We start from the raw sequence: 27880 nt of genomic DNA, 5'->3' as shown, positions 1-27880 counted from the left end.
ACAGACAAATCTAGACAGAGAGAGCTTAAACAGACAGACCTAGACTAAGAGAGCTTAAACTGACAAATCTAGACAGAGAGCTTAAACAGACAAACCTAGACAGTGAGAGCTTAAACAGACAGACCTAGACTAAGAGAGCTTAAACAGACAAACCTAGACTAAGAGAGCTTAAACAGACAAACCTAGACAGTTTAAACAGACAGACCTAGACAGCTTAAACAGACAGACCTAGACAGAGAGAGCTTAAACAGACAAACCTAGACTAAGAGAGCTTAAACAGACAGACCTAGACAGCTTAAACAGTCAGACCTAGACAGAGAGAGCTTAAACAGACAAACCTAGACAGAGAGAGCTTAAACAGACAAATCTAGACAGAGAGAGCTTAAACAGACAAACCTAGACAGTGAGAGCTTAAACAGACAAACCTAGACAGTGAGAGCTTAAACAGACAGACCTAGACAGTGAGAGCTTAAACAGACAAACCTAGACTAAGAGAGCTTAAACAGACAAACCTAGACAGTTTAAACAGACAGACCTAGACAGAGAGAGCTTAAACAGACAAACATAGACAGAGAGCTTAAACAGACAAACCTAGACAGAGAGAGCTTAAACAGACAAATCTAGACAGAGAGAGCTTAAACAGACAGACCTAGACTAAGAGAGCTTAAACAGACAAATCTAGACAGAGGGAGCTTAAACAGACAGACCTAGACAGAGGGAGCTTAAACAGACAGACCTAGACAGAGGGAGCTTAAACAGACAAACCTAGACAGAGAGAGCTTAAAACGGACAAACCTAGACAGAGAGAGCTTAAACAGACAAATCTAGACAGAGGGAGCTTAAACAGACAGACCTAGACAGAGGGAGCTTATACAGACAAACCTAGACAGAGAGAGCTTAAAACGGACAAACCTAGACAGAGAGAGCTTAAACAGACAAATCTAGACAGAGAGAGCTTAAACAGACAGACCTCGACAGAGAGAGCTTAAACAGACAGACCTAGACAGCTTAAACAGACAAACCTAGACAGAGAGAGCTTAAACAGACAGACCTAGACAGCTTAAACAGACAGACCTAGACAGCTTAAACAGACAGACCTAGACAGAGAGCTTAAACAGACAGACCTAGACAGAGAGAGCTTAAAACAGACAAACCTAGACAGAGAGAGCTTAAAACAGACAAACCTAGACAGAGAGAGCTTTAAACAGACAGACCTAGACAGAGAGCTTAAACAGACAGACCTAGACAGAGAGCTTAAACAGACAGACCTAGACAGAGAGAGTTTACACAGACAAACCTAGACAGAGAGAGCTTAAAACAGACAAACCTAGACAGAGAGAGCTTAAACAGACAAACCTAGACAGAGAGAGCTTAAACAGACAGACCTCGACAGAGAGAGCTTAAACAGACAAACCTAGACAGCTTAAACAGACAAACCTAGACAGAGAGAGCTTAAACAGACAGACCTAGACAGCTTAAACAGACAGACCTAGACAGCTTAAACAGACAGACCTAGACAGAGAGCTTAAACAGACAAACCTAGACAGAGAGAGCTTAAACAGACAGACCTAGACAGCTTAAACAGACAGATCTAGACAGAGAGCTTAAACAGACAAACCTAGACAGAGAGCTTAAACAGACAAACCTAGACAGAGAGCTTAAACAGACAAACCTAGACAGAGAGAGCTTAAACAGACAAACCTAGACAGAGAGCTTAAACAGACAAACCTAGACAGAGAGAGCTTAAAACAGACAGACCTAGACAGAGAGAGCTTAAAACAGACAAACCTAGACAGAGAGAGCTTAAAACAGACAAACCTAGACAGAGAGAGCTTAAAACAGACAGACCTAGACAGAGAGAGCTTAAACAAACAAACCTAGACAGAGAGCTTAAACAGACAAACCTAGACAGAGAGCTTGAACAGACAAACCTAGACAGAGAGAGCCTAAACAGACAAACCTAGACTAAGAGAGCTTAAACAGACAGACCTAGACTAAGAGAGCTTAAACAGACAGACCTAGACTAAGAGAGCTTAAACAGACAAATCTAGACAGAGAGAGCTTAAACAGACAGACCTAGACTAAGAGAGCTTAAACAGACAAACCTAGACAGAGAGAGCTTAAACAGACAAATCTAGACAGAGAGAGCTTAAACAGACAAATCTAGACAGAGAGAGCTTAAACAGACAAATCTAGACAGAGAGAGCTTAAACAGACAGACCTAGACTAAGAGAGCTTAAACAGACAAACCTAGACAGCTTAAACAGTTAGACCTAGACAGCTTAAACAGACAGACCTAGACAGAGAGAGCTTAAACAGCCAAACCTAGACAGAGAGCTTAAACAGACAAACCTAGACAGAGAGAGCTTAAACAGACAAATCTAGACAGAGAGAGCTTAAACAGACAGACCTAGACTAAGAGAGCTTAAACAGACAAATTTAGACAGAGAGCTTAAACAGACAAACCTAGACTAAGAGCTTAAACAGACAAACCTAGACTAAGAGAGCTTAAACAGACAAACCTAGACAGTTTAAACAGACAGACCTAGACAGCTTAAACAGACAGACCTAGACAGCTTAAACAGACAGACCTAGACAGCTTAAACAGACAGACCTAGACAGAGAGAGCTTAAACAGACAAACCTAGACAGAGAGAGCTTAAACAGACAGACCTAGACAGAGAGAGCTTAAAACAGACAAACCTAGACAGAGAGAGCTTAAACAAACAAATCTAGACAGAGAGAGCTTAAACAGACAGACCTAGACTAAGAGAGCTTAAACAGACAAATCTAGACAGAGAGCTTAAACAGACAAACCTAGACAGTGAGAGCTTAAACAGACAAATCTAGACAGAGGGAGCTTAAACAGACAGACCTAGACAGAGGGAGCTTAAACAGACAAACCTAGACAGAGAGAGCTTAAAACAGACCAATCTAGACAGAGGGAGCTTAAACAGACAGACCTAGACAGAGAGAGCTTAAAACAGACAAACCTAGACAGAGAGAGCTTAAACAGACAAACCTAGACAGCTTAAACAGACAGACCTAGACAGAGAGAGCTTAAACAGACAGACCTAGACAGAGAGAGCTTAAACAGACAAACCTAGACATAGAGAGCTTAAACAGACAAACCTAGACAGAGAGAGCTTAAACAGACAGACCTAGACAGAGAGAGCTTAAACAGACAGACCTAGACAAAGAGAGCTTAAAACAGACAAACCTAGACAGAGAGAGCTTAAAACAGACAAACCTAGACAGAGAGAGCTTAAAACAGACAGACCTAGACAAAGAGAGCTTAAACAGACAGACCTAGACAGAGAGCTTAAACAGACAGACATAGACAGAGAGCTTAAACAGACAGACCTAGACAGAGAGAGTTTACACAGACAAACCTAGACAGAGAGAGCTTAAAACAGACAAACCTAGACAGAGAGAGCTTAAACAGACAAGCCTAGAAAGCTTAAACAGACAGACCTAGACAGAGAGAGCTTAAACAGATAGACCTAGACAGAGAGCTTAAACAGACAAACCTAGACTAAGAGCTTAAACAGACAAACCTAGACTAAGAGAGCTTAAACAGACAAACCTAGACAGTTTAAACAGACAGACCTAGACAGCTTAAACAGACAGACCTAGACAGCTTAAACAGACAGACCTAGACAGCTTAAACAGACAGACCTAGACAGAGAGAGCTTAAACAGACAAACCTAGACAGAGAGAGCTTAAACAGACAGACCTAGACAGAGAGAGCTTAAAACAGACAAACCTAGACAGAGAGAGCTTAAACAAACAAATCTAGACAGAGAGAGCTTAAACAGACAGACCTAGACTAAGAGAGCTTAAACAGACAAATCTAGACAGAGAGCTTAAACAGACAAACCTAGACAGTGAGAGCTTAAACAGACAAATCTAGACAGAGGGAGCTTAAACAGACAGACCTAGACAGAGGGAGCTTAAACAGACAAACCTAGACAGAGAGAGCTTAAAACAGACCAATCTAGACAGAGGGAGCTTAAACAGACAGACCTAGACAGAGAGAGCTTAAAACAGACAAACCTAGACAGAGAGAGCTTAAACAGACAAACCTAGACAGCTTAAACAGACAGACCTAGACAGAGAGAGCTTAAACAGACAGACCTAGACAGAGAGAGCTTAAACAGACAAACCTAGACAGAGAGAGCTTAAACAGACAAACCTAGACAGAGAGAGCTTAAACAGACAGACCTAGACAGAGAGAGCTTAAACAGACAGACCTAGACAAAGAGAGCTTAAAACAGACAAACCTAGACAGAGAGAGCTTAAAACAGACAAACCTAGACAGAGAGAGCTTAAAACAGACAGACCTAGACAAAGAGAGCTTAAACAGACAGACCTAGACAGAGAGCTTAAACAGACAGACATAGACAGAGAGCTTAAACAGACAGACCTAGACAGAGAGAGTTTACACAGACAAACCTAGACAGAGAGAGCTTAAAACAGACAAACCTAGACAGAGAGAGCTTAAACAGACAAGCCTAGAAAGCTTAAACAGACAGACCTAGACAGAGAGAGCTTAAACAGATAGACCTAGACAGAGAGAGCTTAAACAGATAGACCTAGACAGAGAGAGCTTAAACAGACAAACCTAGACAGAGAGAGCTTAAACAGACAAACCTAGACAGAGAGAGCTTAAACAGACAAACCTAGACAGAGAGAGCTTAAACAGACAGACCTAGACAGAGAGAGCTTAAACAGACAGACCTAGACAGAGAGAGCTTAAACAGACAGACCTCGACAGAGAGAGCTTAAACAGACAGACCTAGACAGCTTAAACAGACAAACCTAGACAGAGAGAGCTTAAACAGACAGACCTAGACAGCTTAAACAGACAGACCTAGACAGCTTAAACAGACAGACCTAGACAGAGAGCTTAAACAGACAAACCTAGACAGAGAGAGCTTAAACAGACAGACCTAGACAGCTTAAACAGACAGATCTAGACAAAGAGCTTAAACAGACAAACCTAGACAGAGAGCTTAAACAGACAAACCTAGACAGAGAGAGCTTAAACAGACAGACCTAGACAGAGAGAGCTTAAAACAGACAAACCTAGACAGAGAGAGCTTAAAACAGACAAACCTAGACAGAGAGAGCTTAAAACAGACAGACCTAGACAAAGAGAGCTTAAAACAGACAGACCTAGACAATGAGAGCTTAAAACAGACAGACCTAGACAAAGAGAGCTTAAAACAGACAGACCTAGACAAAGAGAGCTTAAAACAGACAGACCTAGACAAAGAGAGCTTAAACAGACAGACCTAGACAGAGAGCTTAAACAGACAAACCTAGACAGAGAAAGTTTACACAGACAAACCTAGACAGAGAGAGCTTAAAACAGACAAACCTAGACAGAGAGAGCTTAAACAGACAAACCTAGACAGCTTAAACAGACAGACCTAGACAGAGAGAGCTTAAACAGATAGACCTAGACAGAGAGAGCTTAAACAGACAAACCTAGACAGAGAGAGCTTAAACAGACAGACCTAGACAGAGAGAGCTTAAACAGACAGACCTAGACAGAGAGAGCTTAAACAGACAGACCTAGACAGAGAGAGCTTAAACAGACAGACCTAGACAGAGAGAGCTTAAACAGACAGACCTAGACAGAGAGAGCTTAAACAGACAGACCTAGACAGAGAGAGCTTAAACAGACAGACCTCGACAGAGAGAGCTTAAACAGACAGACCTCGACAGAGAGAGCTTAAACAGACAAACCTAGACAGCTTAAACAGACAAACCTAGACAGAGAGAGCTTAAACAGACAGACCTAGACAGCTTAAACAGACAGACCTAGACAGCTTAAACAAACAAACCTAGACAGAGAGCTTAAACAGACAAACCTAGACAGAGAGCTTGAACAGACAAACCTAGACAGAGAGAGCCTAAACAGACAAATCTAGACAGAGAGAGCTTAAACAGACAGACCTTAAACAGATAGACCTAGACAGAGAGAGCTTAAACAGACAAACCTAGACAGAGAGAGCTTAAACAGACAGACCTAGACAGAGAGAGCTTAAACAGACAGACCTAGACAGAGAGAGCTTAAACAGACAGACCTAGACAGAGAGAGCTTAAACAGACAGACCTAGACAGAGAGAGCTTAAACAGACAGACCTAGACAGAGAGAGCTTAAACAGACAGACCTCGACAGAGAGAGCTTAAACAGACAGACCTCGACAGAGAGAGCTTAAACAGACAAACCTAGACAGCTTAAACAGACAAACCTAGACAGAGAGAGCTTAAACAGACAGACCTAGACAGCTTAAACAGACAGACCTAGACAGCTTAAACAAACAAACCTAGACAGAGAGCTTAAACAGACAAACCTAGACAGAGAGCTTGAACAGACAAACCTAGACAGAGAGAGCCTAAACAGACAAATCTAGACAGAGAGAGCTTAAACAGACAGACCTTAAACAGATAGACCTAGACAGAGAGAGCTTAAACAGACAAACCTAGACAGAGAGAGCTTAAACAGACAGACCTAGACAGAGAGAGCTTAAACAGACAGACCTAGACAGAGAGAGCTTAAACAGACAGACCTAGACAGAGAGAGCTTAAACAGACAGACCTAGACAGAGAGAGCTTAAACAGACAGACCTAGACAGAGAGAGCTTAAACAGACAGACCTCGACAGAGAGAGCTTAAACAGACAGACCTCGACAGAGAGAGCTTAAACAGACAAACCTAGACAGCTTAAACAGACAAACCTAGACAGAGAGAGCTTAAACAGACAGACCTAGACAGCTTAAACAAACAAACCTAGACAGAGAGCTTAAACAGACAAACCTAGACAGAGAGCTTGAACAGACAAACCTAGACAGAGAGAGCCTAAACAGACAAATCTAGACAGAGAGAGCTTAAACAGACAGACCTAGACTAAGAGAGCTTAAACAGACAGACCTAGACTAAGAGAGCTTAAACAGACAAATCTAGACAGAGAGAGCTTAAACAGACAGACCTAGACTAAGAGAGCTTAAACAGACAAACCTAGACAGAGAGAGCTTAAACAGACAAATCTAGACAGAGAGAGCTTAAACAGACAGACCTAGACTAAGAGAGCTTAAACAGACAAACCTAGACTAAGAGAGCTTAAACAGACAAACCTAGACAGCTTAAACAGTTAGACCTAGACAGCTTAAACAGACAGACCTAGACAGTGAGAGCTTAAACAGACAAACCTAGACAGAGAGCTTAAACAGACAAACCTAGACAGAGAGAGCTTAAACAGACAAACCTAGACAGAGAGAGCTTAAACAGACAAACCTAGACAGAGAGAGCTTAAACAGACAGACCTAGACAGAGAGAGCTTAAACAGACAGACCTAGACAGAGAGAGCTTAAACAGACAGACCTAGACAGCTTAAACAGACAAACCTAGACAGAGAGCTTAAACAGACAAACCTAGACAGAGAGCTTAAACAGACAAACCTAGACAGAGAGAGCTTAAACAGACAAACCTAGACAGAGAGCTTAAAACAGACAAACCTAGACAGAGAGAGCTTAAAACAGACAGACCTAGACAGAGAGAGCTTAAAACAGACAAACCTAGACAGAGAGAGCTTAAAACAGACAAACCTAGACAGAGAGAGCTTAAAACAGACAAACCTAGACAGAGAGAGCTTAAACAGACAAACCTAGACAGAGAGCTTAAACAGACAAACCTAGACAGAGAGAGCTTAAACAGACAAACCTAGACAGAGAGCTTAAAACAGACAAACCTAGACAGAGAGAGCTTAAAACAGACAGACCTAGACAGAGAGAGCTTAAACAAACAAACCTAGACAGAGAGCTTAAACAGACAAACCTAGACAGAGAGCTTGAACAGACAAACCTAGACAGAGAGAGCCTAAACAGACAAACCTAGACTAAGAGAGCTTAAACAGACAGACCTAGACTAAGAGAGCTTAAACAGACAGACCTAGACTAAGAGAGCTTAAACAGACAAATCTAGACAGAGAGAGCTTAAACAGACAGACCTAGACTAAGAGAGCTTAAACAGACAAACCTAGACAGAGAGAGCTTAAACAGACAAATCTAGACAGAGAGAGCTTAAACAGACAAATCTAGACAGAGAGAGCTTAAACAGACAGACCTAGACTAAGAGAGCTTAAACAGACAAACCTAGACTAAGAGAGCTTAAACAGACAAACCTAGACAGCTTAAACAGTTAGACCTAGACAGCTTAAACAGACAGACCTAGACAGAGAGAGCTTAAACAGACAAACCTAGACAGAGAGCTTAAACAGACAAACCTAGACAGAGAGAGCTTAAACAGACAAATCTAGACAGAGAGAGCTTAAACAGACAGACCTAGACTAAGAGAGCTTAAACAGACAAATTTAGACAGAGAGCTTAAACGGACAAACCTAGACTAAGAGAGCTTAAACAGACAAACCTAGACTAAGAGAGCTTAAACAGACAAACCTAGACAGTTTAAACAGACAGACCTAGACAGCTTAAACAGACAGACCTAGACAGCTTAAACAGACAGACCTAGACAGCTTAAACAGACAGACCTAGACAGAGAGAGCTTAAACAGACAGACCTAGACAGAGAGAGCTTAAAACAGACAAACCTAGACAGAGAGAGCTTAAACAAACAAATCTAGACAGAGAGAGCTTAAACAGACAGACCTAGACTAAGAGAGCTTAAACAGACAAATCTAGACAGAGAGCTTAAACAGACAAACCTAGACAGTGAGAGCTTAAACAGACAAATCTAGACAGAGGGAGCTTAAACAGACAGACCTAGACAGAGGGAGCTTAAACAGACAAACCTAGACAGAGAGAGCTTAAAACAGACCAATCTAGACAGAGGGAGCTTAAACAGACAGACCTAGACAGAGAGAGCTTAAAACAGACAAACCTAGACAGAGAGAGCTTAAACAGACAAACCTAGACAGCTTAAACAGACAGACCTAGACAGAGAGAGCTTAAACAGACAGACCTAGACAGAGAGAGCTTAAACAGACAAACCTAGACAGAGAGAGCTTAAACAGACAAACCTAGACAGAGAGAGCTTAAACAGACAGACCTAGACAGAGAGAGCTTAAACAGACAGACCTAGACAAAGAGAGCTTAAAACAGACAAACCTAGACAGAGAGAGCTTAAAACAGACAAACCTAGACAGAGAGAGCTTAAAACAGACAGACCTAGACAAAGAGAGCTTAAACAGACAGACCTAGACAGAGAGCTTAAACAGACAGACATAGACAGAGAGCTTAAACAGACAGACCTAGACAGAGAGAGTTTACACAGACAAACCTAGACAGAGAGAGCTTAAAACAGACAAACCTAGACAGAGAGAGCTTAAACAGACAAGCCTAGAAAGCTTAAACAGACAGACCTAGACAGAGAGAGCTTAAACAGATAGACCTAGACAGAGAGAGCTTAAACAGACAAACCTAGACAGAGAGAGCTTAAACAGACAAACCTAGACAGAGAGAGCTTAAACAGACAGACCTAGACAGAGAGAGCTTAAACAGACAGACCTAGACAGAGAGAGCTTAAACAGACAGACCTCGACAGAGAGAGCTTAAACAGACAGACCTAGACAGCTTAAACAGACAAACCTAGACAGAGAGAGCTTAAACAGACAGACCTAGACAGCTTAAACAGACAGACCTAGACAGCTTAAACAGACAGACCTAGACAGAGAGCTTAAACAGACAAACCTAGACAGAGAGAGCTTAAACAGACAGACCTAGACAGCTTAAACAGACAGATCTAGACAGAGAGCTTAAACAGACAAACCTAGACAGAGAGCTTAAACAGACAAACCTAGACAGAGAGAGCTTAAACAGACAGACCTAGACAGAGAGAGCTTAAAACAGACAAACCTAGACAGAGAGAGCTTGAAACAGACAAACCTAGACAGAGAGAGCTTAAAACAGACAGACCTAGACAAAGAGAGCTTAAAACAGACAGACCTAGACAATGAGAGCTTAAAACAGACAGACCTAGACAATGAGAGCTTAAAACAGACAGACCTAGACAAAGAGAGCTTAAAACAGACAGACCTAGACAAAGAGAGCTTAAACAGACAGACCTAGACAGAGAGCTTAAACAGACAAACCTAGACAGAGAAAGTTTACACAGACAAACCTAGACAGAGAGAGCTTAAAACAGACAAACCTAGACAGAGAGAGCTTAAACAGACAAACCTAGACAGCTTAAACAGACAGACCTAGACAGAGAGAGCTTAAACAGATAGACCTAGACAGAGAGAGCTTAAACAGACAAACCTAGACAGAGAGAGCTTAAACAGACAGACCTAGACAGAGAGAGCTTAAACAGACAGACCTAGACAGCTTAAACAGACAGACCTAGACAGAGAGAGCTTAAACAGACAAACCTAGACAGAGAGAGCTTAAACAGACAGACCTAGACAGAGAGAGCTTAAAACAGACAAACCTAGACAGAGAGAGCTTAAACAAACAAATCTAGACAGAGAGAGCTTAAACAGACAGACCTAGACTAAGAGAGCTTAAACAGACAAATCTAGACAGAGAGCTTAAACAGACAAACCTAGACAGTGAGAGCTTAAACAGACAAATCTAGACAGAGGGAGCTTAAACAGACAGACCTAGACAGAGGGAGCTTAAACAGACAAACCTAGACAGAGAGAGCTTAAAACAGACCAATCTAGACAGAGGGAGCTTAAACAGACAGACCTAGACAGAGAGAGCTTAAAACAGACAAACCTAGACAGAGAGAGCTTAAACAGACAAACCTAGACAGCTTAAACAGACAGACCTAGACAGCTTAAACAGACAGACCTAGACAGAGAGAGCTTAAACAGACAAACCTAGACAGAGAGAGCTTAAACAGACAAACCTAGACAGAGAGAGCTTAAACAGACAAACCTAGACAGAGAGAGCTTAAACAGACAGACCTAGACAGAGAGAGCTTAAACAGACAGACCTAGACAAAGAGAGCTTAAAACAGACAAACCTAGACAGAGAGAGCTTAAAACAGACAAACCTAGACAGAGAGAGCTTAAAACAGACAGACCTAGACAGAGAGCTTAAACAGACAGACATAGACAGAGAGCTTAAACAGACAGACCTAGACAGAGAGAGTTTACACAGACAAACCTAGACAGAGAGAGCTTAAAACAGACAAACCTAGACAGAGAGAGCTTAAACAGACAAGCCTAGAAAGCTTAAACAGACAGACCTAGACAGAGAGAGCTTAAACAGATAGACCTAGACAGAGAGAGCTTAAACAGATAGACCTAGACAGAGAGAGCTTAAACAGACAAACCTAGACAGAGAGAGCTTAAACAGACAAACCTAGACAGAGAGAGCTTAAACAGACAAACCTAGACAGAGAGAGCTTAAACAGACAGACCTAGACAGAGAGAGCTTAAACAGACAGACCTAGACAGAGAGAGCTTAAACAGACAGACCTCGACAGAGAGAGCTTAAACAGACAGACCTCGACAGAGAGAGCTTAAACAGACAGACCTAGACAGCTTAAACAGACAAACCTAGACAGAGAGAGCTTAAACAGACAGACCTAGACAGCTTAAACAGACAGACCTAGACAGCTTAAACAGACAGACCTAGACAGAGAGCTTAAACAGACAAACCTAGACAGAGAGAGCTTAAACAGACAGACCTAGACAGCTTAAACAGACAGATCTAGACAAAGAGCTTAAACAGACAAACCTAGACAGAGAGCTTAAACAGACAAACCTAGACAGAGAGAGCTTAAACAGACAGACCTAGACAGAGAGAGCTTAAAACAGACAAACCTAGACAGAGAGAGCTTAAAACAGACAAACCTAGACAGAGAGAGCTTAAAACAGACAGACCTAGACAAAGAGAGCTTAAAACAGACAGACCTAGACAATGAGAGCTTAAAACAGACAGACCTAGACAAAGAGAGCTTAAAACAGACAGACCTAGACAGAGAGCTTAAACAGACAAACCTAGACAGAGAAAGTTTACACAGACAAACCTAGACAGAGAGAGCTTAAAACAGACAAACCTAGACAGAGAGAGCTTAAACAGACAAACCTAGACAGCTTAAACAGACAGACCTAGACAGAGAGAGCTTAAACAGATAGACCTAGACAGAGAGAGCTTAAACAGACAAACCTAGACAGAGAGAGCTTAAACAGACAGACCTAGACAGAGAGAGCTTAAACAGACAGACCTAGACAGAGAGAGCTTAAACAGACAGACCTAGACAGAGAGAGCTTAAACAGACAGACCTAGACAGAGAGAGCTTAAACAGACAGACCTAGACAGAGAGAGCTTAAACAGACAGACCTAGACAGAGAGAGCTTAAACAGACAGACCTCGACAGAGAGAGCTTAAACAGACAGACCTCGACAGAGAGAGCTTAAACAGACAAACCTAGACAGCTTAAACAGACAAACCTAGACAGAGAGAGCTTAAACAGACAGACCTAGACAGCTTAAACAGACAGACCTAGACAGCTTAAACAAACAAACCTAGACAGAGAGCTTAAACAGACAAACCTAGACAGAGAGCTTGAACAGACAAACCTAGACAGAGAGAGCCTAAACAGACAAATCTAGACAGAGAGAGCTTAAACAGACAGACCTAGACTAAGAGAGCTTAAACAGACAGACCTAGACTAAGAGAGCTTAAACAGACAAATCTAGACAGAGAGAGCTTAAACAGACAAACCTAGACAGAGAGAGCTTAAACAGACAAATCTAGACTAAGAGAGCTTAAACAGACAAACCTAGACTAAGAGAGCTTAAACAGACAAACCTAGACAGCTTAAACAGTTAGACCTAGACAGCTTAAACAGACAGACCTAGACAGTGAGAGCTTAAACAGACAAACCTAGACAGAGAGCTTAAACAGACAAACCTAGACAGAGAGAGCTTAAACAGACAAACCTAGACAGAGAGAGCTTAAACAGACAAACCTAGACAGAGAGAGCTTAAACAGACAGACCTAGACAGAGAGAGCTTAAACAGACAGACCTAGACAGCTTAAACAGACAAACCTAGACAGAGAGCTTAAACAGACAAACCTAGACAGAGAGCTTAAACAGACAAACCTAGACAGAGAGAGCTTAAACAGACAAACCTAGACAGAGAGCTTAAAACAGACAAACCTAGACAGAGAGAGCTTAAAACAGACAGACCTAGACAGAGAGAGCTTAAAACAGACAAACCTAGACAGAGAGAGCTTAAAACAGACAAACCTAGACAGAGAGAGCTTAAAACAGACAAACCTAGACAGAGAGAGCTTAAAACAGACAGACCTAGACAGAGAGAGCTTAAACAAACAAACCTAGACAGAGAGCTTAAACAGACAAACCTAGACAGAGAGCTTGAACAGACAAACCTAGACAGAGAGAGCCTAAACAGACAAACCTAGACTAAGAGAGCTTAAACAGACAGACCTAGACTAAGAGAGCTTAAACAGACAGACCTAGACTAAGAGAGCTTAAACAGACAAATCTAGACAGAGAGAGCTTAAACAGACAGACCTAGACTAAGAGAGCTTAAACAGACAAACCTAGACAGAGAGAGCTTAAACAGACAAATCTAGACAGAGAGAGCTTAAACAGACAAATCTAGACAGAGAGAGCTTAAACAGACAGACCTAGACTAAGAGAGCTTAAACAGACAAACCTAGACTAAGAGAGCTTAAACAGACAAACCTAGACAGCTTAAACAGTTAGACCTAGACAGCTTAAACAGACAGACCTAGACAGAGAGAGCTTAAACAGACAAACCTAGACAGAGAGCTTAAACAGACAAACCTAGACAGAGAGAGCTTAAACAGACAAATCTAGACAGAGAGAGCTTAAACAGACAGACCTAGACTAAGAGAGCTTAAACAGACAAATTTAGACAGAGAGCTTAAACGGACAAACCTAGACTAAGAGAGCTTAAACAGACAAACCTAGACTAAGAGAGCTTAAACAGACAAACCTAGACAGTTTAAACAGACAGACCTAGACAGCTTAAACAGACAGACCTAGACAGCTTAAACAGACAGACCTAGACAGCTTAAACAGACAGACCTAGACAGAGAGAGCTTAAACAGACAGACCTAGACAGAGAGAGCTTAAAACAGACAAACCTAGACAGAGAGAGCTTAAACAAACAAATCTAGACAGAGAGAGCTTAAACAGACAGACCTAGACTAAGAGAGCTTAAACAGACAAATCTAGACAGAGAGCTTAAACAGACAAACCTAGACAGTGAGAGCTTAAACAGACAAATCTAGACAGAGGGAGCTTAAACAGACAGACCTAGACAGAGGGAGCTTAAACAGACAAACCTAGACAGAGAGAGCTTAAAACAGACCAATCTAGACAGAGGGAGCTTAAACAGACAGACCTAGACAGAGAGAGCTTAAAACAGACAAACCTAGACAGAGAGAGCTTAAACAGACAAACCTAGACAGCTTAAACAGACAGACCTAGACAGAGAGAGCTTAAACAGACAGACCTAGACAGAGAGAGCTTAAACAGACAAACCTAGACAGAGAGAGCTTAAACAGACAAACCTAGACAGAGAGAGCTTAAACAGACAGACCTAGACAGAGAGAGCTTAAACAGACAGACCTAGACAAAGAGAGCTTAAAACAGACAAACCTAGACAGAGAGAGCTTAAAACAGACAAACCTAGACAGAGAGAGCTTAAAACAGACAGACCTAGACAAAGAGAGCTTAAACAGACAGACCTAGACAGAGAGCTTAAACAGACAGACATAGACAGAGAGCTTAAACAGACAGACCTAGACAGAGAGAGTTTACACAGACAAACCTAGACAGAGAGAGCTTAAAACAGACAAACCTAGACTAAGAGAGCTTAAACAGACAAATTTAGACAGAGAGCTTAAACGGACAAACCTAGACTAAGAGAGCTTAAACAGACAAACCTAGACTAAGAGAGCTTAAACAGACAAACCTAGACAGTTTAAACAGACAGACCTAGACAGCTTAAACAGACAGACCTAGACAGCTTAAACAGACAGACCTAGACAGCTTAAACAGACAGACCTAGACAGAGAGAGCTTAAACAGACAGACCTAGACAGAGAGAGCTTAAAACAGACAAACCTAGACAGAGAGAGCTTAAACAAACAAATCTAGACAGAGAGAGCTTAAACAGACAGACCTAGACTAAGAGAGCTTAAACAGACAAATCTAGACAGAGAGCTTAAACAGACAAACCTAGACAGTGAGAGCTTAAACAGACAAATCTAGACAGAGGGAGCTTAAACAGACAGACCTAGACAGAGGGAGCTTAAACAGACAGACCTAGACAGAGAGAGTTTACACAGACAAACCTAGACAGAGAGAGCTTAAAACAGACAGACCTAGACAGAGAGAGTTTACACAGACAAACCTAGACAGAGAGAGCTTAAAACAGACAAACCTAGACAGAGAGAGCTTAAAACAGACAGACCTAGACAGAGAGAGCTTAAACAGATAGACCTAGACAGAGAGAGCTTAAACAGACAAACCTAGACAGAGAGAGCTTAAACAGACAAACCTAGACAGAGAGAGCTTAAACAGACAGACCTAGACAGAGAGAGCTTAAACAGACAGACCTAGACAGAGAGAGCTTAAACAGACAGACCTCGACAGAGAGAGCTTAAACAGACAGACCTAGACAGCTTAAACAGACAAACCTAGACAGAGAGAGCTTAAACAGACAGACCTAGACAGCTTAAACAGACAGACCTAGACAGCTTAAACAGACAGACCTAGACAGAGAGCTTAAACAGACAAACCTAGACAGAGAGAGCTTAAACAGACAGACCTAGACAGCTTAAACAGACAGATCTAGACAGAGAGCTTAAACAGACAAACCTAGACAGAGAGCTTAAACAGACAAACCTAGACAGAGAGAGCTTAAACAGACAGACCTAGACAGAGAGAGCTTAAAACAGACAAACCTAGACAGAGAGAGCTTAAAACAGACAAACCTAGACAGAGAGAGCTTAAAACAGACAGACCTAGACAAAGAGAGCTTAAAACAGACAGACCTAGACAATGAGAGCTTAAAACAGACAGACCTAGACAAAGAGAGCTTAAAACAGACAGACCTAGACAAAGAGAGCTTAAACAGACAGACCTAGACAGAGAGCTTAAACAGACAAACCTAGACAGAGAAAGTTTACACAGACAAACCTAGACAGAGAGAGCTTAAAACAGACAAACCTAGACAGAGAGAGCTTAAACAGACAAACCTAGACAGCTTAAACAGACAGACCTAGACAGAGAGAGCTTAAACAGATAGACCTAGACAGAGAGAGCTTAAACAGACAAACCTAGACAGAGAGAGCTTAAACAGACAGACCTAGACAGAGAGAGCTTAAACAGACAGACCTAGACAGAGAGAGCTTAAACAGACAGACCTAGACAGAGAGAGCTTAAACAGACAGACCTAGACAGAGAGAGCTTAAACAGACAGACCTAGACAGAGAGAGCTTAAACAGACAGACCTCGACAGAGAGAGCTTAAACAGACAGACCTCGACAGAGAGAGCTTAAACAGACAAACCTAGACAGCTTAAACAGACAAACCTAGACAGAGAGAGCTTAAACAGACAGACCTAGACAGCTTAAACAGACAGACCTAGACAGCTTAAACAAACAAACCTAGACAGAGAGCTTAAACAGACAAACCTAGACAGAGAGCTTGAACAGACAAACCTAGACAGAGAGAGCCTAAACAGACAAATCTAGACAGAGAGAGCTTAAACAGACAGACCTAGACTAAGAGAGCTTAAACAGACAGACCTAGACTAAGAGAGCTTAAACAGACAAACCTAGACAGAGAGAGCTTAAACAGACAAACCTAGACAGCTTAAACAGACAGACCTAGACAGAGAGAGCTTAAACAGACAGACCTAGACAGAGAGAGCTTAAACAGACAGACCTAGACAGAGAGAGCTTAAACAGACAAACCTAGACAGAGAGAGCTTAAACAGACAAACCTAGACAGAGAGAGCTTAAACAGACAAACCTAGACAGAGAGAGCTTAAACAGACAGACCTAGACAGAGAGAGCTTAAACAGACAGACCTAGACAGAGAGAGCTTAAACAGACAGACCTAGACAGCTTAAACAGACAAACCTAGACAGAGAGCTTAAACAGACAAACCTAGACAGAGAGCTTAAACAGACAAACCTAGACAGAGAGCTTAAACAGACAAACCTAGACAGAGAGAGCTTAAACAGACAAACCTAGACAGAGAGAGCTTAAACAGACAAATCTAGACAGAGAGAGCTTAAACAGACAGACCTAGACTAAGAGAGCTTAAACAGACAAACCTAGACTAAGAGAGCTTAAACAGACAAACCTAGACAGTTTAAACAGACAGACCTAGACAGCTTAAACAGACAGACCTAGACAGAGAGAGCTTAAACAGACAAACCTAGACAGAGAGAGCTTAAACAGACAGACCTAGACAGCTTAAACAGACAGACCTAGACAGCTTAAACAGACAAACCTAGACAGAGAGCTTAAACAGACAAACCTAGACAGAGAGAGCTTAAACAGACAAATCTAGACAGAGAGAGCTTAAACAGACAGACCTAGACTAAGAGAGCTTAAACAGACAAATCTAGACAGTTTAAACAGACAGACCTAGACAGCTTAAACAGACAGACCTAGACAGAGAGAGCTTAAACAGACAAACCTAGACTAAGAGAGCTTAAACAGACAAACCTAGACAGTTTAAACAGACAGACCTAGACAGCTTAAACAGACAGACCTAGACAGCTTAAACAGACAGACCTAGACAAAGAGAGCTTAAACAGACAAACCTAGACTAAGAGAGCTTAAACAGACAAACCTAGACAGCTTAAACAGACAGACCTAGACAGCTTAAACAGACAGACCTAGACAGAGAGAGCTTAAACAGACAGACCTAGACAGAGAGAGTTTAAACAGACAGACCTAGACAGAGAGAGCTTAAACAGACAGACCTAGACAGCTTAATCAGACAGACCTAGACAGAAAGGGCTTCAACAGACAAACCTAGACAGAAAGGGCTTAAACAGAGACCTAGACATGGAGAGATAAACAGAGAAACCTAAACTAGAGAGACAGATACATACAGACCTAGACTGGGATAAGACATGTATGGAAGCTGGCACATGGCCTGGTTCTAAGTCAAGGTCCAGCCTGTCAAGTTCACTTTTAATTTTTACCCCATTTAACATTACGCCAGTTGGGAAGTGATGTCACCAGGGTCTGTCTAAGATCTGGTCTCAAAGATTCTACCAGCTGTGTAAAATGAGGACCTTCAGTTGTATCATCAAAGTTGCCACTATTGTATGTATCTATACCTGAGTGACGGAATCAAACTCTTTTAAACCTTTCACAGAAATCTGCAGCTGATTCTCCCTTTTTCTGCCTGCATTTAGTTATTTGGCACCAGTCATTCTTTTTTTCTGCATGAGATCTATAAATTCAAGACCCATATGCTTTGGAGGTTTAAACTCCTTGGACAGGTTGTCCAGGGTTGCTGCATCTAAAGGAACATGGCCAATGTCTAGCCTGGTTTTATTAACTTCCCCTCTCTTGTGAAGTACCTCAGCGGATGTGATTGTAACTGGCCTCATTTCAGCTTTCCTTCTGACAATCACTTTACCATGGCTAGTACTTAGCCCATGCTCAGAGTCCTCCTCGGAGATGAATGGCACTGCCATCAGAATAGTTAGTCTCTTCACCCATGCTGGTTGCAACCCATTGTGGATACAATCTGGAGGATATAAAACTGAGTAAAAAGACTTCTTTTGTAGATGGCCTATTGGTGAAGGACAAGACTGACTTTTACATTTGGCATGTTGCAGTTCAAGGGATTTCAGTGATCTCTGAAGTTTTTCACAGGTTTTCTGTGCATTAATAGCAGCTTGTTTATGCTTTTTACACTCATTAGTAAGATCTAAAACTTTCCTCTCAGCTTCTTCTAGTTTACTCTCCATGGGCACAGCTTGGTCATCAGTTTGTCACCAGTTCAGTCTGATCCCGATCCAGTCTGACACCAAATATTTTAGGAGGGCCTTATATACATTGGAGTAGTGGGGGAAGGGAATTGGAGGAAGAAGAGGAGTGAGAGGAGGGGTACATAGAATGAGGGGGATGAAGTATATGATAATCGGGTTGGGGGGAGGAGCAGGATGAAGAAGAGGGGTGAGAGGAGGGTGTGATAAGGGTGATGGTCAAGGAAATAAGGTGAGGGGACCTGTATGATGTGACATAGTTTCTCTCAGTAGTTAACAAAATGCACTCTGGGACGTTTATATATTTTTTTACCTATGTCCCCCAGCAATTTGCTTCACTCCATCTACCAATTTCCCCGCATGCACAAACTTAAAAACGTTTTATTACTACAGCCACTCATGAATGCATTAACCTCTAGTTGTTTGCTGTCCAACAAACATGCTAAAACCCTTAGCACCTGATTATGTCTCCATGTGTAACGACCCTGTACCCCAGCAGGCACAGGACGTCAATTTGACGTCAGAAAGGCGTTGGTCTCTAACGTTGGACAGACGTTGATTTTTAGTTGGAAATGAAAATCGGGTTGACGTCTAAACTCAACATTAATGTGACGTCAAGACTCAACGTTGGTTAGACGTTGAAATATGGTTAGTAATCAAAGTCAGATATTACTCAAAAATTAACGTCAGGATGACGTCAAACTCCAACGTTGTGTAGATGTTGATTTTTAGTTGGAAATGAAAATCGGGTTGATGTCTAAACCCAACATTGATGTGACGTCAAGACTCAACGTTGGTTAGACGTTGAAATATGGTTAGTAATCAAAGTCAGATATTACTCAAAAATTAACGTCAGGATGACGTCAAACTCCAACGTTGTGTAGATGTTGATTTTTAGTTGGAAATGAAAATCGGGTTGACGTCTAAACTCAACATTAATGTGACGTCAAGACTCAACGTTGGTTAGACGTTGAAATATGGTTAGTAATCAAAGTCAGATATTACTCAAAAATTAACGTCAGGATGACGTCAAACTCCAACGTTGTGCAGATGTTGATTTTTAGTTGGAAATGAAAATCGGGTTGACGTCTAAACCCAAAATTGATGTGACGTCAAGACTCAACGTTGGTTAGACGTTGAAATATGGTTAGTAATCAAAGTCAGATATTACTCAAAAATTAACGTCAGGATGACGTCAAACTCCAACGTTGTGTAGATGTTGATTTTTAGTTGGAAATGAAAATCGGGTTGACGTCTAAACCCAACATTGATGTAACGTCAAGACTCAACGTTGGTTAGACGTTGAAATATGGTTAGTAATCAAAGTCAGATATTACTCAAAAATTAACGTCAGGATGACGTCAAACTCCAACGTTGTGTAGATGTTGATTTTTAGTTGGAAATGAAAATCGGGTTGACGTCTAAACCCAACATTGATGTGACGTCAAGACTCAACGTTGGTTAGACGTTGAAATATGGTTAGTAATCAAAGTCAGATATTACTCAAAAATTAACGTCAGGATGACGTCAAACTCCAACGTTGTGTAGATGTTGATTTTTAGTTGGAAATGAAAATCGGGTTGACGTCTAAACCCAACATTGATGTAACGTCAAGACTCAACGTTGGTTAGACGTTGAAATATGGTTAGTAATCAAAGTCAGATATTACTCAAAAATTAACGCCAGGATGACGTCAAACTCCAACGTTGTGTAGATGTTGATTTCTAGTTGGAAATGAAAATCGGGTTGACGTCTAAACCCAACATTGATGTGACGTCAAGACTCAACGTTGGTTAGACGTTGAAATATGGTTAGTAATCAAAGTCAGATATTACTCAAAAATTAACGTCAGGATGACGTCAAACTCCAACGTTGTGTAGATGTTGATTTTTAGTTGGAAATGAAACTCGGGTTGACATCTAAACCCAACATTGATGTGACATCAAGAACCAACATTGGTTAGACGTTGAAGTATGAATAGTAATCAAAGTCAGATATTACTCAAAATTTAACGTCAGGATGATGTCATGCTCCAATGTTGTATAGATGTTGATTTTTAGTTGGAAATGAAAATTTGGGTTGACGTCAAATCCCAACATTGGTGTGACATCAAGACTCAATGTAGTTTAGACATTGAATTATGGTTAGTAATCAAAGTAAGATATTACTCAAAAATTAACATTCGGGTGACGTCAAGCTCCAATGTTGTTTTAGTTGTAATGAAAATCGGGTCGACGTCTAAACCCATCACTGGTGTGACATAGAGCCTCAACACTACCGTATTTCACATTTACAGCATACTACTGTAATTAAATAATACAATACTTTACTGTAAAAACTGATTTACAGTAAATAACTGTCAGCTGAGCTCCCAGACAATTACTGTATATTTACAGGAACATAAATGTATTTCAACTTTACAAAATACTACTGTAAATGAATAAAACTTAACTGTAAATATTAGGATTTACAGTAAATACCTGGCAACAGAGTTTCCAGCCAATTACTGCATTTGTACAGGAACAAGATTGTATTTAAAATTTACAGAATACTACTGTAATTGCATAATACAATGTTTTACTCTAAATATTTAAATGTACAGTAATATTTTCAGCAGAATTGCCAGCCATTTACTGCCTTTTTCAGAAACAATACCTTTTTACAGAGGAACACTAATTACAAACAGTATCTAAATTACATTCAATTCTTTATATATACTGAACAATACCAGCACGTAATATTTTTGTATTAAGATTATTGTTACTATTAAATAAAAAAAAATCAAGTCTGCCAAGCATGAATACTTTAAAAATACTATAACCATAACATACACAAAAGAAGTCCAAATCTACATTCAGAATTAAAATCAGTAACACGCTTTATTAAAACTGAATATATGCAAAATGTGGACAAATTTCAAGTACTACATAACATGTTCAAATCATTTATGTTTTACTTGAACTTAATATTTTTGCCCCTTATGATATTTGCTTTTTTTTCTAACCAAAAATACTTCACAATATCCAATTACATTATTGCCTTGATGAATTACAAGAAAGGTGCCCAAATCTTTATAGTAAAACATTACGTTATATCACATGAATTTTGATCTTACCAGACAACACAAATAGTGACCGTAAAACATCATGAAAAATGTAATAAAAAATATGTAATCTGGATTGCTAAAACTTTGTATTTCAAATATCATCAGTGAACCCAACATGTTACTGACTTAGAGTCAGTTTTGTGTTGAACATGACCCTTTAAATACAAACTGGATTCCAAAAAAGTTGGGACATTAAACAAATTGTGAATAAAAACTGAATGCAATGATTTGGAGGTGCCAACATCTAATATTTTATTCAGAATATAACACAAATCACAGATCAAAAGTTTAAACTGAGATAATGTATCATTTGTAAGGGAAAAATGTGTTGTTTCAAAATTTCATGGCATCAACAAATCCCAAAAAAGTTGGGACAAGGCCATTTTTTACCACTGTGTGGCATCCCCCCTTCTTCTTACAACACTCAAAAGATGTAAAGATGTCTGGGGACAGAGGAGACCAGTTTCTCAAGTTTAGAAATAGGAATGCTCTCCCATTCATGTCTAATACAGGCCTCTTGGGCCTTCTTTGTCACACCTTCCTCTTTATGATGCGCCAAATGCTCTCTATAGGTGAAAGATCTGGACTGCAGGCTGGCCATTTCAGTACCCGGATCCTTCTCCTACGTAGCCATGATGATGTGATTGCTGCAGAATGTGGTCTGGCATTATCTTGTTGAAAAATGCAGGGTCTTCCCTGAAAGAGATGACGTCTAGATGGGAGCATATGTTTTGAGCATATGTTTTGAGCATATGTTTTGAACATATGTTTTGAACCTGAACATAGTTCTCTGCATTAATGGTGCCTTTTCAGACACGCAAGCTGCCCATGCCACAAGCACTCATGCAACCCCATACCATCAGTGATGCAGGCTTCTGAACGGAGCGTTGATAACAACTTGGGTTATCCTGTCCTCTGGTCCGGATGACATGGCGTCCCAGTGTTCCATAAAGAACTTCAAATCGTGACTCATCTGACCACAGAACAGTCTTCCATTTTGCCACACTCCATTTTAAAAGACCCCTGGCCCAGTGCAAATGTCTGAGCTTGTGGAGCTTGCTTAGAAATGGCTTCCTCTTTGCACTGTAGAGTTTCAGCTGGCAACGGCGGATGGCACGGTGGATTGTGTTCACTGACAATGCTCTCTGGAAGTATTTCTGAGCCCATTCTTTTATTTCCTTGACAGTGGCATTCCTGTTCAAGGTGCAGTGATGTTTAAGGGCCCGGAGATCACAAGCATCTAGTAGAGTTTTACGGCCTTGACCCTTATGCACAGCAATTGTTCCAGATTCTCTGAATCTTTTGATGATGTTATGCACGGTTGATGATAACTTAAAAATCTTTGCTTTTTTACACTGGGTAACACCATTCTGGTATCGCTGCACAGCAAACATCTGCAACAATGGTGGAATTGGTGATCCTCTTACCATCTTGGCTTCAGAGAGACACTGACACCATGAGAAGCTCTTTTTATACCCAATCAGGTTGTCAATTGACCTAATTATTGTTAATTGGTCTTCCAGCTGTTCGTTATATGCTCAATTTCCTCCTTTTTGCCACTTATTGCTACTTGTCCCAACTTTGTTGGGATTTGTTGACACTGTGAAATTTTGAATGAACATATATTTTTTTTAAATGTTACATTTACTCAGATTAAACTTTTGATCTGTCATCTGTGTTCTATTAAAAATAAAATATTGACATTTGCCATCTCCACATCATTGCATTCAGTTTTTATTCACAATTTGTTTAGTGGCCCAACTTTTTTGGAATCCGGTTTGTAAATAAAATTTAATTCAAAGTCCATCAGTTTCTTTAAAGCAAGGATACACACAGATGCATGGTCCAGGACTTCTTGGTTGCTCTCTACGTTTACCACCCCTGGGAATTTTTAACAATGAGGCGTCTATAAAAATAAAAAATCCACAGTTAGTATCATAGCATGTGGAAATAAAAGTACAAAAAAGTTGCAATAAAAATTTTGTACACAAGAGGATACAGTAAGGGGAAGATCAGATGACATCATGGGCAAGACATTTTTTAAAACTAAACATAGCACAAAAATAAGGATATTTTTGTTTGGTAGATTATATCTTTGTTGTAACAATGTTTCTTGGCAATAAATCTTATACTGTTGGAATCATGTTAATTTCCCTTTGAAATGGTGCCACATTTATAAGGAACATGCATTTGTGGGATGAGCAGTAGAAATGAGTATGTGGGTTGTGCCAATGAAACATTAGCCCAATCCTCTCTGCCAATGCCAAAGAGTTTATTCTGCCATTGACTCGTTTGGTGAGTTGTGACTGGCTGACTGAAGTTTGAAGAAACAAGACATAGGAACAAATAGGAAAAAAAACAAATAGGAGCTTCAGTAGCGTGTGGAAGAACCATAAACAGCCAAAACAGCCCAGGACTTTCTCTTCATGATGGTCACCATCCTGGTTACACACTGCTGGTCACACATATGGTTGTGTTGGTCACTGTGGCATGAACAGCACGCCCAAGCTGATCCCACAAGTGTTCATTGGGGTTGAGGTCAGGAGCTAGCAGGCCATTCCATCCTCTCCACTACCAAATTCTGGAGGTAGTCTCTGATAAACACCGCTCTGTGGGGGCAAGTGTTGTCATTTTGGAGGTTAGAGTTTGGTCCCAGACTGTGGAGATATGGGATTGCCACTGGTTGTAGAATTTCATCTCAATATCTTTTTCTGCATTGAGATTGCTTGCAATGACGATAAACCTCATTTTTCAAGTGAAGGAGATGCCACATCACACCATTACACAAAATAAGCTGTTTGGCACTGGCAGTGAGTATTTGACAAATTTTTCACTGTCGCAATCCACATACTCAGCTCTACTGCTCATCTCACAAAAGCATGTTTCTTACAAATGTAGCACCATTTAAAAGAGAAATTAACAGTAATGGTATAAGGTTTATTGGCAAGAAGTACTGTTACAACAAAGAAATAATCAACCAGACACAAATTTTCTTACTTTTTGTGCTATGTTTATTTTTATTTTTCTGCAAGTAATCAGAGCAAATGAGTGAGGTAAAGGGTGAATTACATTAATAATTACAGTTAGATAATGCAGCATGTCTTATTTGGTGCTAAAAATAAACACTAATACTTTGACATTGTATTTTGTTATGGCTTTCATAATGTCATATCGTATCATATATCTCCATTTCTTTTAGGCATATCGAGATATGAATTTTTGGTCATATCGCCCAGCCCTAGTTGTCGCTTGCTCACACTTTTTGTAGTGAAGACTGAGGATAGATATTAATACGAACTCAACAAAACCATTTTTTTTCCCAAAAGTACTGCAATTTCAATTTGATACCTGATCTAAAAGCCATGTATACTGATATGCTATGCAATATTTCAATGTATCATAGTAATCAGAAAATCCTGTATTTGACCTTTAATTTCACATATCAAAAGCACAAATTTCAACTGCATCAAATGATTCCCACAATGACCCTGATTAGAATTAAATGGTTGCAACAGATGAATGAATGACAGTAAACAGTAACTGCCCTTCATAATAATTTCATAAAGAATTATCCAACAGAAACGGGTCAAAATATTAAAAAGCAATTACCTTCAGATAATTTTAGAATTTTTTAATCCATTTTCATACATGGGGTTTCTGCATCAATAAAGTTATCATATTTCAAGGTTTTTATATATAATAATACTTTTAATTACAGGTAAGATAACATGAAATAGAGGCTAGTTTAATTCAGAGAAGGAAGTAAACAAGTAGAGAGAGAGAAAGAAAGAAATTTCCTGTCGATATTGGAAATTGAAATTTTAGTACAAGGTGAATAGGGCTGCCTTTCCAGAAATTAATGGAGGCTTGAGCAAACATAGGTCACTTGTCCTTCCACTGTCAGCAAATATCTTGCATTGGTCAAAAATTCCACTGTAATTAATTCAAATGTTAAACTTTTGTCATTCTGGAGTATCTTGCAATTATATATACATACCCAGAATAAAAATCAGAGGACTCACAAGCAGGTTAAGGGTTTCAAAATCAGCAACTGTGGCACTTGCCTAAATGATGAGAATATAAATTATTTTAAGTCTTCAACATTTACCATTGCAGTTTTCAATGACATGTCAAATTAAAACCTATATGATATAGCCTAGGTCTAGTTTCAGTTTTCCTGTTTTAATGATACCTGTAAATGTGAGCCTTAAATGCAGCCAACTTCCTGAAAGTCATGGCACGACGAGACTCTCCACATTTAAAACATATAGTACAGAGAAATAAGATGTCATTTCATATGCATTACAAAAACCAACACACTACATTTGTGATCACAGAACTGGTAGCCAACATTTAGTATTTAGACACTTTAAATGCAATACTCTTAAACTCTGATAAACAATTAAAATGTACACTCTATATAAACTAAATAACAAAAATGGGAGTCTGAAATCAGATTTGGAATGGTATGGAGCCCCTAAAGGGACTGGGGGAAAAATTAAAAAAAGACTATTGATTTTGTGTTCCCTTGCAAACATTATTGCATTCCCTCGCAAATACATTGCGCTCCTTTGCAAATGTTTTATGATACACAATTGTCTTTGTTACGGAGCCCCTAAAGGGACTGGGGAAAAAAAGACTTTGGCGTTCCTTCGCAAACACAATTGCGTTACCTCGCAAATACAATAGTCTTTTTTTAATTTTTTCCCCCAATCCCTTTAGGGGCTCCGTAGAATGGAGCTCAAAATTCTGCAGCAAAATACAGTAGTCTATAATTCTCAACACAGCACAAAGTAAAATCTATTTCACTCCCCCCATCTTGCACCTCATTCACACCTGACACTCCAAATATATATTAGCTAATAATCTGGAATGGAGTTTGTCTGTAGCTAACATTACATGTTTACAATGTCTACAACATCTACGTTTACAATTCTCTGTTATAATGAACGTAGCTAATTTTACCAAACTGACCAATATCAATGACCAGAATCCCTGTCCATCTCTATGTTTATATTTCCCTCCGTTCTCTTCTTTAAAAAGCATTACTCTGCTAGCTAACTAAAACTCGAATAGTACCCGCAAGAAGCCCAAAACTGGACTTTGAGTTTACAATTGTTTGTACAGTCAAATTATCGTTCTCTACTACGCTAAATATAAATAAATAATGCTACGACTGACCCGTACTTTCACTGGCACCCTGTTTCAATGGAGCAGAACCCTCTCTTAGTTTTCTTCCCGCCTCTTCTCTCCTACCTTTCCCTCAGTCTCCTGCTTGTAAGCCGTCACAAAACTGGTGATGTCTCCGGCTTCAATCCCCTCCAACGGACTAATTTGAGGGGGGGAAACGCCAGTTGACGATATCTGCGACGATAAAACATTAACATTTTTTGGGAGCAAACAAGTGTGCAAATTCCACAGGAGTTATCTGGTTAAATGTTCGCGGCTATCATAACTAGCACCATCTATCTTGCTAAAAAGCAGTACCAAGACAATGTGGTTGGAAACGTTTAGAGCTGTATGATTAAAACATACATTTACTCATTACTTTTGTTCCAAAATCCCTAAAGTACGATGACGCTTGCAGCCTCTGAATACGTTTTGTCTCTTTCTCTCCGTCTCTGTTCTCGTCACCCCGCCCCCAGGGAACCGTTAGCCCCGTTCTCGCTAACCGCCCCACCCTCAACAAAATAATTTAAATAAAATAAAACAATATTAACGCAAATCATCATCATTATCATCATCATCTTTTAAGCTTGTCCATTTCAGGGTCG

At 40.1% G+C, this 27880-nt stretch overlaps 1 long non-coding RNA gene across 1 annotated transcript; it reads right to left on the bottom strand.

Moving 5' to 3' along the window:
- Positions 1 to 22346: 22346 nt before the first annotated feature.
- LOC136695429 (uncharacterized) lies at positions 22347 to 27356 on the bottom strand. Its single transcript, XR_010802288.1, has 3 exons — positions 26299 to 27356; positions 26104 to 26170; positions 22347 to 24012 (listed from the first exon to the last, which is right to left on the bottom strand). It is a non-coding gene; the product is annotated as an uncharacterized lncRNA (long non-coding RNA).
- Positions 27357 to 27880: the final 524 nt, after the last annotated feature.

This window comes from Hoplias malabaricus, chromosome 4, assembly GCF_029633855.1.
Source record: "Hoplias malabaricus isolate fHopMal1 chromosome 4, fHopMal1.hap1, whole genome shotgun sequence".
Lineage (NCBI taxonomy): Eukaryota > Metazoa > Chordata > Actinopteri > Characiformes > Erythrinidae > Hoplias > Hoplias malabaricus.
This window is presented reverse-complemented; position numbering and strand designations above follow the sequence as displayed.